This window comes from Schistocerca piceifrons, chromosome X, assembly GCF_021461385.2.
Source record: "Schistocerca piceifrons isolate TAMUIC-IGC-003096 chromosome X, iqSchPice1.1, whole genome shotgun sequence".
Taxonomy (NCBI): domain Eukaryota; kingdom Metazoa; phylum Arthropoda; class Insecta; order Orthoptera; family Acrididae; genus Schistocerca; species Schistocerca piceifrons.
Genome location: NC_060149.1, coordinates 167,895,205 through 167,910,786, shown reverse-complemented (window position 1 = coordinate 167,910,786; position 15,582 = coordinate 167,895,205). Strand labels below are relative to the sequence as shown.

The following is a 15,582-nucleotide window of genomic DNA, read 5'->3' as shown; positions in this document are numbered from 1 at the left end:
AATCGTGAAATTTGGCAAGAAGCGAAGTTTCAAAGTACAAGTAAAGGAAAAAAAAATCAGAAAATTGTTGATTTGTGACTATATCACACGAACAAAATGTTTCTTTTGACATTCGTTTTACATCGTCAAACATGAAATTAAAATATTCTCACAAGTCTTGGAATCCGAGGGATAGATAGATATCTTGCCAGTATCAATGTCGATAACAGGCAAAAGTCGTCAAGATTATCGGTTGCCGGACTGCATGAATATTGCATTTGTACGGTAGCCCCAGTGCGTCAGTCCTACTCGCACGTGTTAAATTTTTTACAGATGAAGCCTGATTCCGATTCGATGAAAGTGAACTTTATTATTGCAGTGTTCTTTAGTTATTAAGGCGTTTTATTGCATGTGGACTGGATGGATAGCATGAGTTCTGACTGGTATACGTTTCACATAGAATACCGTGATGACTTCGCGTGACACAAGCCATAGGTTGGTTTCTGGAGATATGAGTCATCAATGGAATCAAGAAATTCACTTAGGGACGGAGGACGCTCCTCAGACAGTTGCCGTAGTATTGCGAGAAAAGTGGAACCGTTCGTACAGAAATCCAACTACAAGGTTTTACACTTAAACACACTATTAATATAATTTTAGAACTGCACAGTTTCTGGCCTCTTTGCCGTCTGGAATGCGACATTTCAATATAGAAAATCTATTTCCAGCACCTGGCATACATTCACCTAGCAAGGTTCTCTTGTTCAGAGTTCCACACATTAACAGGGTGAGACGACTAAGATGTACAGCAAATACAACATCAACTCTAAATGGCACAAACACTTTATAGGTTTCTCGAGGTGCTTGACGAAATTCACTTCCAGTTATTGTTGAAAAATGATGGTATGTTTACATCACTGCTATAAAATGATCGTCGGCGAATGTTTCACCTAAGCACAGACATCTGGGTTTCATATATATAGGTAAGAAACGAAGCATGCAGTTTGGACTACTTTCAGCGTCACTCAGTTTCCCAATTTCAATTACTTTTGCATATATTGAGGAATTTCTAAGTAATTTCCTTCGAATGTGGCTGTGTTTGTCTCAACAAGGGCGCTTGTGTGGAGAACATAGTAGCTATAAGCCCAGTAAAATCTGAAAAGAGCACAGTCGTATAATGGTTTGTTAATGTTTCAGCAATTCAGATGAAAAGGCGTCCTACTGAATAAGAGCTATGTACACAAGGTGACAGTGCAGAACACTCAGTGCGAACAGGCTGATGATTATTTAACGTCATTCAAAGAGCCTTAGGTCCCTACGTTAAAGTAAAATCAGTAGAGCAATTCTTCCCTGACCTGCAGGACTCACAAAACTCCAGTCATCCCTCCTATAAAAAGAAAGCGATTAGTATTCAGTCGATATTAAGTGATTACTCAGATAAATTATAATTGTTTTATGTTGTACATAGGCCATCCCAATTTCTCCAATGAGAGTTCATATGGTACTGTCATCTGGGGTTTAAAATCAGATGTGCCTGTGAACAACTGAGCTCAATGTCACTGTAAGGAAGATAAATGTTTGCAAAATCAAAGAAATGCAGATAAATTCGACCATCACGAATAGGCTGTCCATTAATGGATCTCGGAAGTATAGTCATGACTACCCCGAGGCGCTGAGGAGGACGTCCGTAGTCGCATCTGCAAAGCAAATGGTTCGTTTGTGCAACAGTACCCTGTTTGGAGAAATAGGAACATCTCAAAGAAGATCAAACTCCGGCTTTTGAATAGCAATGTGAAGGCTGTTCTGTTGTAAGGTTGCGAAACTTGTAAGGCGACTAACCACATCAAAAACCAGCTCCAAGTTTTTATCAATCGCTGCCTCCAGCGTATTTTAAATGTGAGATGGCCAGATATAATGACAAATGAAGATCTTTGGAAGGAGACAAATCAGCAACCAATCAATATACAAATCAAGGAAATAAAATGGAACTGGATTGGGCATACATTGAGGAAACCAGATGGAGCTGTTGAAACGGTGGCGTTGGATTGGAACCCTCAAGAGGTTAGAAAAAGCGGTCGTCCCAAAACCTGGAAAAGGACCGTCGAGAGAGAAGCTGCAGAGGAGGGAGAAACCTGGAATGAAGTGAAGAGACTTGCTACAAATCGTGCGCGGTGGAGGAATTTCGTCACGGCCCTGTGTTCAAAGGGAACGACAGGAACTAAGTCAGTAAGATATAGTATTCAGTCGGGGTTAAGCGACTAATCACATAAATTATAACTGTTTACTTTGTACATAGGACATCCAATTTCTCCAGTGGGAGTTCGTATGCTATTGTCATCTGGGGTTTAACATCAGGTGGACCTGTGAACCAATGAGCTCAATGTCATTGTAAGAAGATGAACGTAGATCTTTAAGAATAGACATTGTGATAGCAGATCTATAGAACTGTCTAGCACAGGACAGTGGAAGCACTGAGATGGAGATGTACTGTTTGTGATTTTGGGCACCCAAAGTTTCTAAGATCAAAGTTTGATGATAAGTGCTACAGAATTGCAGTCAGAGATACATGGTAGCACAGGACACGATTCAAAAATGTCGCAAAAGATGCGTAGTGAGTTAACTTTCAGACATATGCAGCACATATTTCCACAGGATTTCTTAATCATTTATTCCTTCAACATGACACTTGTGCTGGCATTCTTTTGCTGGTCAAGGCTGGGACGTATACGGGATATGGCAGAGAAGACCCTTCTAGAAGTTTTATACAATGTTCCACAGTCAGGCATTCCCTGCCATGTCTGTACATAACTGCATCACTCTCCAGCCAATAGCACAAACCTATCGTAGCAGAAGTACCATGACTATCACAGTAAACTACCTCGTGATTGTAATTATAGCGTACCTGTTCAAAGAGGTCCAGTGTGTTCTGAAATTATCGTATGGCAGCAAAACTTGGTAGACATTCTAATGCATTTATGTGGAACCGATTTGTACTGGAAAATGTTAGTTACAATTTTGGAAACCAAGTGCAAATCGGGTGCTCTGAATGCAAGAAAGAGCTATAGCAATGTTTCCATGTGTAATGGATTAGGAATAGGATGTGGGTTGCTGCACCATCAGGATCTTGTATGGGTACCAGTGTAAAATAGGCTGCAAAACTTTGTGTATCGTTGACCATGGGATGGACAATTCTTGTGACACTGCATGAGTACTACCACTACATGGGGCATGTGCTACAAGGTCAATGACAGCAAAACCAATCTCGCCAATAGCCTACATCGGGATAGGATGCCTTCCTCCTCCAGGTACAACACCAAGCTCACTTGTGTTTTTGAATTTTATTATAATCTTCTTTATACCATTTAATGACACTAAGCCTCTGCTCAGACCTGTCAGTCGGCGATAATCAAAAAATGGTTCAAATGGCTCTGAGTACTATGGGACTTAACATCTGAGGTCATCAGTCCCCTAGAACTTAGAACTACGTAAGCCTAACTAACCTAAGGACATCACACACATCCATGCCCGAGGCAGGATTCGAACCTGCGACCGTAGCAGTCGCGCGATTCCGGACTGCAGCGCCTAGAACCGCGTGGCTCGCGTCGGCGGCGATAATCACTCAATGTATCACTGTAACTGCTGCCAGCCGGCCGAAGTGGCCGTGCGGTTCTAGGCGCTGCAGTCTGGAACCGCGAGACCGATACGGTCGCAGGTTCGAATCCTGCCTCGGGCATGGATGTGTGTGATGTCCTTAGGTTAGTTAGGTTTAACTAGTTCTGAGTTCTAGGGGAGTAATGACCTCAGAAGTTGAGTCCCATAGTGCTCAGAGCCAGTTGAACGATTTTGTAACTGCTGCCATTCACATAAAGGACTTTCACTACAAACAGTGTACAACGCCAGATATATAGCTGATGGCCAAAACTGGAACTAATTTTTTCCTACATAAATCGGTTTCTCGTTACTGCAGCATGTCTACCACGTTTCGCTGCTGTACAATAGTTATAGCCCACACTGAATCTCCATGAGTAGCTGCAATATACACTACTGGCCATTAAAATTGCTACACCACGAAGATGACGTGCTACAGACGCGAAATTTAACCAACAGGAAGAAGATACTGTGGTATGCAAATGATCAGCTTTTCAGAACATTTACACAAGGTTGGCGCCGGTGGCGACACCTACAACGTGCTGACACGAGGAAAGTTTCCAACCGATTTCTCATACACAAACAGCAGTTGACCGGCGTTGCCTGGTGAACCGTTGTTGTGATGCCTCGTGTAAGGAGGAGAAATGCGTACCATCACGTTTCCGACTTTGATAAAGGTCGGATTGTAGCCTATCGCGATTGCGGCTTACCGTATCGCGACATTGCTGCTCGCGTTGGTCGATATCCAATGACTGTTAGCAGAATATGGAATCGGTGGGTTCAGGAGGGTAGTACGGAAAGCCGTGCTGGATCCCAAAGGCCTCGTATCAATAGCAGTCGAGATGACATGGATCTTATCCGCATGGATGTAACAGATCGTGCAGCCATGTCTCGATCCCTGAGTCAACAGATGGGGACCTTTGCAAGACAACAACCATCTGCACGAACAGTTCGACGACGTTTGCATCAGCATGGACTATCAGCTCGGAGAGCATGGCTGCGGTTACCTTTGACGCTGCATCACAGACAGGAGCGCGTACGATGGTGTACTCAACGACGACCCTGGGTGCAAGAATGGCAAAACGTCATTTTTTCGGATGAATCCAGGTTCTGTTTACAGCATCATGATGGTGGCATCAGTGTTTATTAATTAACATTACATTGAAATCTCGATCTGATTAGAATCCTGTAACAATTCATTTAGCATTGCAGAGACTAACACCACATTCTTTGATGCACTATGCGATGCTTGTGGCATAGATGCTTAAGATAATGGTAAGCCTGGAAACAACTGTGTGTTTCATTGACCATGTCTGGAAACAGTTCTGTTTACTGCTGCAGTATATTCTTGATGGCTAGTAAGCCTGGATGCTGGGGGTGACAGGTGGTTAGAAATCTGCTGGAACTGTTAGGAGGCCCATTTATAACGTAGAACATTTACAATGTATGTGAAAAACATTTAAAAATGCAGTGCTGACCTGCAAATTACGTCGTATTCTGTTTATAGAAAGGATGGATAGAGTTCAACGATTTGTCAGTGTTGCAATCACATTTCCCTCACACCAAGGCATGCCTACAGCGAAAATGAGTGTTAGGTAAAAATAATACTGTCACCTATCAAAAGACTGTGTTGTCGCTGTGGTACAGCTAGTTGAGAATCTACAGTATGAATCTACTACATCCCTCTAAAAACCTATTTAAATTTATATTATGAATCTAGCTTACTGACCTTGCCACTGGACTCCCTGTCTGAATCTATGAAATAAATGTACAAGCACTACTACAGCCACTAGTACTCAACCAACTGGGCTACAAAGAGCACACGTCTTTTAAGAACTAATATAGCGCATTTTCTTGCACAAACACCCTTATAACTGACTGTGTTATATGACTAGTGTCTATGGTATAAGGGCTGGATTGTTCGACTTTGATTTGAGGGCGTATGTACTGGGCTGTTATAGTTACACTACTGGCCATTAAAATTGCTACACCAAGAAGAAATGCAGATGATAAACGGGTATTCATTGGACAAATATATTATACTAGAACTGACATGTGATTACATTTTCACGCAATTTGGGTGCATAGATCCTGAGAAATCAGTGCCCAGAACAACCACCTCTGGCCGTAATAACGCCCTTGATACGCCAGGGCATTGAGTCAAACAGAGCTTGGATGGCGTGTACAGGTACAGCTGTCCATGCACCTTCAACACGATACCACAGTTCATAAAGAGTAGTGAATGGCGTGTTGTGACGAGCCAGTTGCTCGGCCACCATTGACACACGTTTTCAGTTGGTGAGAGATCTGGAGAATGTGCTGGCCAGGGCAGCAGTCGAACATTTTCTGTATCCAGAAAGGCCCGTACATGACAGTACTGTTCGTGCAGATGGTTGTTGTCTTGCAAACGTCCCCATTTGTTGACTCAGGGATCGAGACGTGGCTGCACGATCCGTTACAGCCATGCAGATAAGATGCCTGTCATCTTGACTGCTAGTTATACGAGGCCATTGCGATCCAGCACGGCGTTCCGTATTACCCTCCTGAACCCACCGATTCCATATTCTGCTAACAGTGATGGGATCTCGACCAACGCGAACAGCAATGTCGCGATACGATAAACCGCAATCGCTACAATTCGACCTTTATCAAAGTCAGAAACGTGATGGTACGCATTTCTCCTCCTTACGCAAGGCATCACAACAACGTTTCACCAGGCAACGCCGGTCAACTGCTGTTTGTGTATGAGAAATCGGTTGGAAAGTTTCCTCATGTCAGCACGTTGCAGGTGTCGCCACCGTCGTCAACCTTGTGTGAATGCTCTGAAAAGCTAATCATTTGCATATCACAGCGTCTTCTTTCTGTCTGTTAAATTTCGCGTCTGTTGCACGTCATCTTCGTGGTGTACCAATTTTAATGGCCAGTAGTGTAATACTACTACAACTACATGTTGCAGCAGTCAAACCTGCATTTTTAAAATGAATGTAAAATAAACACGGATGCAGATATCAAAATTTTATTCATACAGCCTTCTGCTACGTTAAAAAGGATTTAAGAAACATCAAAACATTTTTGCAGTGTTTGGAAAAAACATCAGCAGGATGGCGTACTTCTCGATCTCGGCATTCTCGCACCGGATTCTTGCTTTGAGATCACCAGCGTTATGAGGTCTACACTTTGCTCTTAACGTAACCCCATAAGAAAAAAATCACAAGCTGTGTAAGGTCAGGTGACCGGATGGGGGCAAGCAAGCAATCGCTCCATTCTTGTAAATCACTCGGTTGGGAAAAATTTCATTGAGAACATTAGTGTTCACGCAGGCTGTGTGATTTGTTGCTCCATTTTGTTGAAATAATGTTTCATCATTCGCTGCATATTGACGAAGTTGAGGTATGAAGAATGTCCTTAACATTGCTGAATAGCGCTCAGCATTCACAGCAACAGATTTCTCTCCTTCGTTCTGAAAAAAAAAAGTGTCTATTATTCCCGATGAGGCACCAAACTGCTACCTTGGTTGAGTGCAGGGGCTTTTCATGGAGTTGGTGAGGGTTCTGATCACACCAGTACCTAAAGTTCTGTTTGTTCACATATCCATTGAGGTGACAATGTGCCTCGTCACTCATCCAGAGGTTGTGAACAAGCTCCTCGTTTTCTTCAACCATTTGCTAAAGACTTTCACAGAAATGATGTCGGACCACGAAGTCGTTATTATTCAAAGCGTTAACCACTTGGGTTTTGTATGGGTGGTGATGCAAGTCTAACCTCAGGATCCTTCTGACAGTCCTGTCAGAAATTCCAAGCGCAGCACTCTGTCTACGCGATGATCTCCAGGGGCTTCTTCCCACAGCAATTCTTACACGTTTCACATTCTCGGGAGCATGCACTGTCTTTGCTGTCCCACCTCTTTTCTTTGTTGTTTCACCGACGTTTTCAAAGTTTTCGAGCCAAGTTCTTATTGAGTTAACTGAAGGCACTGGCCTATTACGATTAATTTGAAAATGCGCCTGGAAAAGACGCTGAGCGGCTACATAGCTACCGCTTTGGTAGAACGCTTTCACTGCAAACGACCGTTGTTGCTTGGTCCACTGCTCCATGGCTACTGAAATGCTTTGTGTTGGGAACGCAGTGGTGACCTTGGATACTCGCCCCTCACTACTTCCAACACTTCGGCGCACTAATAATAAATGCAGGTTTGACTGCCGCACCCTGTACTCGTACAAGTACACCACCCACCGAGCCACAATGGCCACACATCTCTTAAGAACTGATATAGAACATTTTACTGCAAAAACATCCTTATAATTGATATAAAACTCAATCATGATAGAGTAGAGCAATACAACAAACTCCGCTGTTCATCACAAGTGATACAGAAATCCCTTGGAACCACTTGATGTCTGTGTTTGTTGGTTATGTGTTCTGAGATGTCTGACATTTGTAGTCTATTATTACATACTGAGTTCTGTTTTCCAGCAGGATAAGTGTCTTAAGGTATGAGGGTTGCATTGGTCTACTTTGGTTTGAGGAAGAATATAAATAGTTTACTGAGATGGTAGTCTCAGTACTTCAGCAGCGTTAAGTGTGTGCTATTGGCTGGAAGGTGATGCAGTAATGTAGACAAACTGCAGGGAATGCCCTACTGTGAAATGCTGTAACAAACTTCTCGATGAATCTTCTGCATCACATCTAGTATATCTTGCAACCTTGATCAGCAAAAGAATGCCAACACAAGCATGTTGTTGAAGGAATCACACCTGGATCCATCAGGAATGATTAAGAAATCCTGTAGAAACATGCACTGCATATGTCTCACAGTTAACTCACTGCACATCTTCTGCAACACTTCCGAATGGATATCCTGTGCTATCATGCATCTTCAGTCGCAGACCTGTGACACTTGTCATCAGACTGCTCTTAGAAACACTGAGTGACCAAAATCACAAACAGCACATATCCGTCTCCGCTTCCACTGTCTTAATCAAGACAATATTCTAGATCTACTATCATGAGGTCTCTCCTTAAAGTACCTATTTTCATCTTCCTTACAGTGATACTGAGGTTAGTGGTTAACAGGTCCACCTGATGTTAAACCCCAGATGACAGTACCATACGAACTCTCATGGAGAAATTGGATGTCCTATGTACAACATAAAACAGTTATAATTTATGTGAGTAATAGCTTAATATCGACTGAATACTATATCGCTTTCTGTTTATAGGAGGGATGACTGCAGTTCTGTGTGTCCTGGAGCCACTGTAGAATTGCTCTATTGATTTTACTTTAACACATGGATATAAGGGCTGTTGGATGGCGTTAAATAAACATCTCTGTATGTTCTGCACTTTCATCTTGTGTGCATACATCGTATGGAGTGGGAAGTGTTATCATCTGAACTGCAAAAACATTAACAAGCATTATCTCACTGCACTCCTTTCAAATTTTTCTGGGGTTGTAGGTACTACATACTCTACACAAGCGCTGTTGTTGAGGGAAGCACATTCGCATTGGACAGAAATTATTTAGAAATTCCTCAAGACATTCAAAAGTAGTTGAAATTGGGTAACTGAAATGACGCTGAAAGTAGCTGAAAACGCATACGTCATTTTGTACCTTCGTATATGCGAAAGCCAGATGTCTATAATTAAGTTGAAATATTCGCTGACGATCATTTTAGAGAAGTCGGTTGGTTGGTTGGTTGGTTGTGTGTTCCATTCATCAATCGCACGGTATGGTAGCCGTTATGATGTGGAACGTGTCAAGTGCACAGGAAATGCACTTATGAAACAAGATTTCATATATATATATATATTACAATACAGAGTTAAAGATTAATATTTCTATTATTTACTCCATTCCCTTAAATGGCACACAATGCATATACTATATTTATAGATTTATTTATTCCTATTCAAGAATTCATCTATGGTATAGATAGAAGGAGTTGTCAAGCAGATATAATTTCAATTTATTTTCAAGCTATTACTGCTGTCTGTCAGACATTTAATTGCATCCGGTAATTTGTCGAAAATTTTTATAGCAGCGTATTTTACCCCTTTCTGATGTGATGTGAACATAACATAATGTCTGAACCACACCTGGATGTGAATTTTGTCATACACCTCCAGAAACCTGCAAACAGTTTGAAGAATTAATGTTCTATTTGGTGTGCAAGGTATTACTCTCGCCCTCTTTAAGTTTACGACCATAACGTATGGAGCTTTGTAGAAGACAACTTCGTTATGTGAACGTATGTCGTGTTATGGGAATAGATTTCCTACATCGGAATGTGAACAGCGTTGCATTTCGGATGAGTAAGAGTCCAGAAACCTTGCAGTTCTAAAATCATATTAATAGTGTGTTAAGTGTAAAACTGTGTCGTTGGATTTCTGTACAAAGGATTTCACTTTGCTCGCAATACTCTGACAAGTGTCTGACGAGAATTCCCCATCCCTTCGCGGTTACCGTCCATTCTGCTGAGAAACCGCTCTGCGCACGCAGTTTACGCGAGTTTCGTGAATAAATTGATGCCTTATGTCTCCAGACACCGAAATCTACCAATGGCTTGTACTACGCACAATCATTATGGTATCCTATGTAAAATGTGTATCAACGATGTCTTTACTCATGCTGTCCATCCTGTCCACATATAATAAAATGCAGTTATAGTTTAAGAATAGTACAATAATAAAGCATTGGTTCATTGAATCGGAATCAGGCTGCATCTGTTAAAAAAGATTAACCAATCTCCAACAAAGACCACAAATGGCGCTAGAGTATGTCGTAGTGGTAATAGTAGCTTTATTCATCCGTAGATCTCTTTTTACAAGGATATAGGATATGTCAAAGTATTTACAAGTTTAGAGCAATGTAAAATAGGCTAATTCGTATACACATATATTTACAGGCTTCTAGTTAGAGACAATCATTAGATTTACTCCTGGTATATAATACTTTTCTTACAAAAAACTTATTAAATAATGTAATGCCACACTGTTTACTCATATCTCACTATCATTCACTGCACACACTATACACACATTGTTTCATAACACTTCACTCACTACACACACACACACACACACACACACACACACACACACAGTGGTGATCTCTGGGCTATTTTCTGTACCGCAACTTCCCATTTGCTATCCTGAAAAACTGAGTCAGCATCCCTCCATAATGAGTGAGATGCTGAGCTCAGAAAGAGGAAGAGGTGTTAGTATTGTGCTATGCATAGCTTAGGGGTAAGTATTTGTAGAAAGGAGAAAAGAAGGGAAAAAACATAAAGTGAAGGTGTTATGTGGAATGTTTGATGTTTTATAATCATTATTATTATTTATTTGTATAACATTTTTTTGTCAAACCCCTACTCTGTTTTATCTACGTAATCCTTCAATGTATAAAATGTATAGCATAACAAGTACTTTCTAACTGCCTTTTTAAATAAGTGTATTTTTGCAATTTGTTTAACCTCTTTTGGTAATTTATTGTACAGTTATATTCTCTGGTAGAAAATGGTATCTGAGTTTTATGTTTATTTTTTCCTTGGTAAATGTAAATTGAGTCTATCTCTTGTTGCATGGTCATGGACGGATCTGTTTGTGCAGTAATTACCAATGTTATTTTTGATGTGTACAACTGACTGGTAAATGTATTCACATGGAGCAGTTAAAATCCCCAGTGTTTTGAACAGATCTTTACAATGAGCTCGACTAGTATTTTTGGTTACTATTCTTATGGCTCTGTCTGGAGTTTGAAAATTGTGTTCGTGTTTTGTGCGTTTGTTCCCCAAAAAAGAATGCCATAGCTAAGAATTGAGTGTACATATGAATAATATGTAACTAAAAGACACTGCATGTTACACATTGATGACAGGATTCTAAGGGCACAACATGCTGATGACATTCTGTTTGCAAGCACCTTTGTGTGTTCACACCACTTCAACTGAGAATCAATACTCATTCCTAGAAATTTTGCATTTGTTACACAGTCTATAGAGGTGTCATCTACATTTAGTTTGACATTGTCATTTTTCCTCTTCAAACTGAAATTCATGGCATTAGTTTTCTTTATGTTCAATGTCACTTTATTCCTTATTGACCAATCATAAACTTCCTTGAGAGTTTCATTTGCTTTCTCGGCAAGGAGTTCTCTTGTTTTCTCAGTGACTATAATATTGCTGTCATCAGCGAAGAGAATTTTTTCACCATGAGTAACACTATTGTGGAAGTCATTGATGTATATCATGAACAGTATTGGTCCTAATATTTTACCTTCGGGAACCCCTATACTAACGTATTTTGGTTCTGTTAAGTATCTTACTAAATGTTTAGATCTACACTCCTGGAAATGGAAAAAAGAACACATTGACACCGGTGTGTCAGACCCACCATACTTGCTCCGGACACTGCGAGAGGGCTGTACAAGCAATGATCACACGCACGGCACAGCGGACACACCAGGAACCGCGGTGTTGGCCGTCGAATGGCGCTAGCTGCGCAGCATTTGTGCACCGCCGCCGTCAGTGTCAGCCAGTTTGCCGTGGCATACGGAGCTCCATCGCAGTCTTTAACACTGGTAGCATGCCGCGACAGCGTGGACGTGAACCGTATGTGCAGTTGACGGACTTTGAGCGAGGGCGTATAGTGGGCATGCGGGAGGCCGGGTGGACGTACCGCCGAATTGCTCAACACGTGGGGCGTGAGGTCTCCACAGTACATCGATGTTGTCGCCAGTGGTCGGCGGAAGGTGCACGTGCCCGTCGACCAGGGACCGGACTGCAGCGACGCACGGATGCACGCCAAGACCGTAGGATCCTACGCAGTGCCGTAGGGGAACGCACCGCCACTTCCCAGCAAATTAGGGACACTGTTGCTCCTGGGGTATCGGCGAGGACCATTCGCAACCGTCTCCATGAAGCTGGGCTACGGTCCCGCACACCGTTAGGCCGTCTTCCGCTCACGCCCCAACATCGTGCAGCCCGCCTCCAGTGGTGTCGCGACAGGCGTGAATGGAGGGACGAATGGAGACGTGTTGTCTTCAGCGATGAGAGTCGCTTCTGCCTTGGTGCCAATGATGGTCGTATGCGTGTTTGGCGCCGTGCAGGTGAGCGCCACAATCAGGACTGCATACGACCTAGGCACACAGGGCCAACACCCGGCATCATGGTGTGGGGAGCGATCTCCTACACTGACCGTACACCACTGGTGATCGTCGAGGGGACACTGAATAGTGCACGGTACATCCAAACCGTCATCGAACGCATCGTTCTACCATTCCCAGACCGGCAAGGGAACTTGCTGTTCCAACAGGACAATGCACGTCCGCATGTATCCCGTGCCACCCAACGTGCTCTAGAAGGTGTAAGTCAACTACCCTGGCCAGCAAGATCTCCGGATCTGTCCCCCATTGAGCATGTTTGGGACTGGATGAAGCGTCGTCTCACGCGGTCTGCACGTCCAGCACGAACGCTGGTCCAACTGAGGCGCCAGGTGGAAATGACATGGCAAGCCGTTCCACAGGACTACATCCAGCATCTCTACGATCGTCTCCATGGGAGAATAGCAGCCTGCATTGCTGCGAAAGGTGGATATACACTGTACTAGTGCCGACATTGTGCATGCTCTGTTGCCTGTGTCTATGTGCCTGTGGTTCTGTCAGTGTGATCATGTGATGTATCTGACCCCAGGAATGTGTCAATAAAGTTTCCCCTTCCTGGGACAATGAATTCACGGTGTTCTTATTTCAATTTCCAGGAGTGTATTTGAAGTATGTATTACCTCTACTCTTTGTACCCTATCTGCTAGGTATGATCGAAACCAGTCATTAGCTACCCCTCTTATTCCTAATGCTTCTAACTGATTTAATAGAATCTTGTGGTCGACTGCATCAAACGCCTTAGAAGGATCCAAAAATATGCCTGTGACACATTCATCTTTATCAAGAGCATCAAGTACAACTTTTGTGAATTCTACTATGGCTGAATCTGTATTTTTGCCTCTTTGGAAACTAAACTGTGATTCGCTTTCAAGATTGTATTTATTCAGGTAATTCATTAATCTGTCATATAGCCATAGGTATGGAGAAACAATCAAGTAACTGTAGTTAGCTCGCACCAAACGTGTATCAGTTGAAAACTGAATAGCAGTTTTCAGAGAGTCATGTAGGCTGCTCGAATTATGGAATGTCAGAACTGTTACAGCACCTTCCTCTACCACAATAGGACGCAGTCCTGTCATAAAATTCGAGTATGTTTAGGTGTAAAATTGTGTACCCTTTGGAATACATCTGAAAGCTGTGTCATCTCGTAGACTGCTCTGGCTCTGCTGGGGATGTACTGTCGTAGTGGACAACAGGCTAGCATCTGTCTGCATTCCTAACTGTATCATGGGGCGCCAGGTGCCCTGAAATTGTAGGCAGAAGTGGCGTCTCTATAATAGTACATCGTGCTCTCTGTGTCATTCAGTTTCCAGGGTTTTGTCAGCACTTGGACGATAGCTATGGAGTGTCACACAGGGGTCCAGTCTCTTGTGGTGGTGGTGGTGGTGGTGGTGGTGGTGACGGTGGCAGTGGTGGTGGCGGCATTGGCCCAGCACTGCCTCGTACACTGACAAACAGATGGCAGCACAGTGGTAATGGTGGCCAACGTTGAGTTTGCAGGCGATGTAGGAGGGAATCCTGTAAGTGATCTGCTTTTTATAAATAGCCTTGCAGGTCTGAGTGATTAACAGCTTGGGGAAAACGTATTAGGTAGGGCAGAAGACAGGTTAATTTCCCCTGCCCTACCCAGACTGGCATCTTTTGTCTAACGGACAGGGTTGGACGTGGGGAGGGGGGGGGGACAAACATTCTTTGCATCAGGCGAGTGATGCTGGGGGAGAAACCTTAGTGGTCATTTTGAATTCTACATTTAACTCAAGTGACCTACTTACATCAACATGACAACACCTAATCTTGGATATCCCAGCATTTTATACTTAGAAGAACAGCCCTACTTCCATAGTAACAGGCTGTATGACGTATGTATTGACCATTTTGAATTTTACACCGAACTTAAAGACTTTGGGTGACAACTGTTTAAATGCTGACATCAGAGGGGAAAACCCAGAAATTCTATAAGTGATACGATTCCTGTAAATAGTCTGAGTGAGAAATAGCTTGGGGAAAACATGTTAACTAGGACAACAGACAGGTTATTTCCCTTTGTCATAGCATCTTGAATTCTGGTCTCATAAAGATGTTACCAGTATCCCATATCAGCCACATTGGATTTTATACTTTGCACAAGTGACCTACTTCCACAGTAATGTCAGCCAGTGGCCATATTAAATTTTATATTTAGTACAATTGACCTACTACCATCAACATGAGAATACTCCATCTTGGATTTTTAAAAATTTTTCACCAATTTGTACTTTGTACAACAGCCCCACTTCCCCAGTGACGGAATAGGAGTAGGTTGAAAACCCTCTAGTACAATTGAGCCATTTTGAAATTTGCACCAAACTTTGCCGGCCGGAGTGGCCGTTCGGTTCTAGGTGCTACAGTCTGGAGCCGAGCGACCGCTACGGTCGCAGGTTTGAATCCTGCCTCGGGGATGGATGTGTGTGATATCCTTAGGTTAGTTAGGTGTAATTAGTTCTAGGCGACTGATGACCTCAGAAGTTAAGTCGCATAGTGCTCAGAGCCATTTGAACCAGCCTTTTGGACCAAACTTTGAATTTCCCACGGATTTTGAATTTGCGCCCATTTTACACAGAGAGAAGTTGGCCTATGGCATAGAGGGTGGGGGAAATCTGACAACTGTGTGATGTCATGGGGGAGGGGTGGTGGAATCTGAGGATTAATCGATTACGTCGTCAATGAAATCATGGGGGAAGGGGGCTGGCATTCATTATTGTTCCAGAACTGGTACTATCTGCCTAAGTCTAGGTGCTCTACAAAATGCCTCTAGT

The 15,582-nt window shown here is 42.8% G+C and overlaps 1 protein-coding gene across 1 annotated transcript in view; it reads right to left on the bottom strand.

Annotated features, from left to right (window-relative positions):
- Positions 1 to 15,582, bottom strand: part of LOC124722080 (glutamate [NMDA] receptor subunit 1) — a 350,427-nt gene that overhangs the window by 84,863 nt on the left and 249,982 nt on the right. The gene's annotated exons all lie outside the window — the stretch shown is intronic.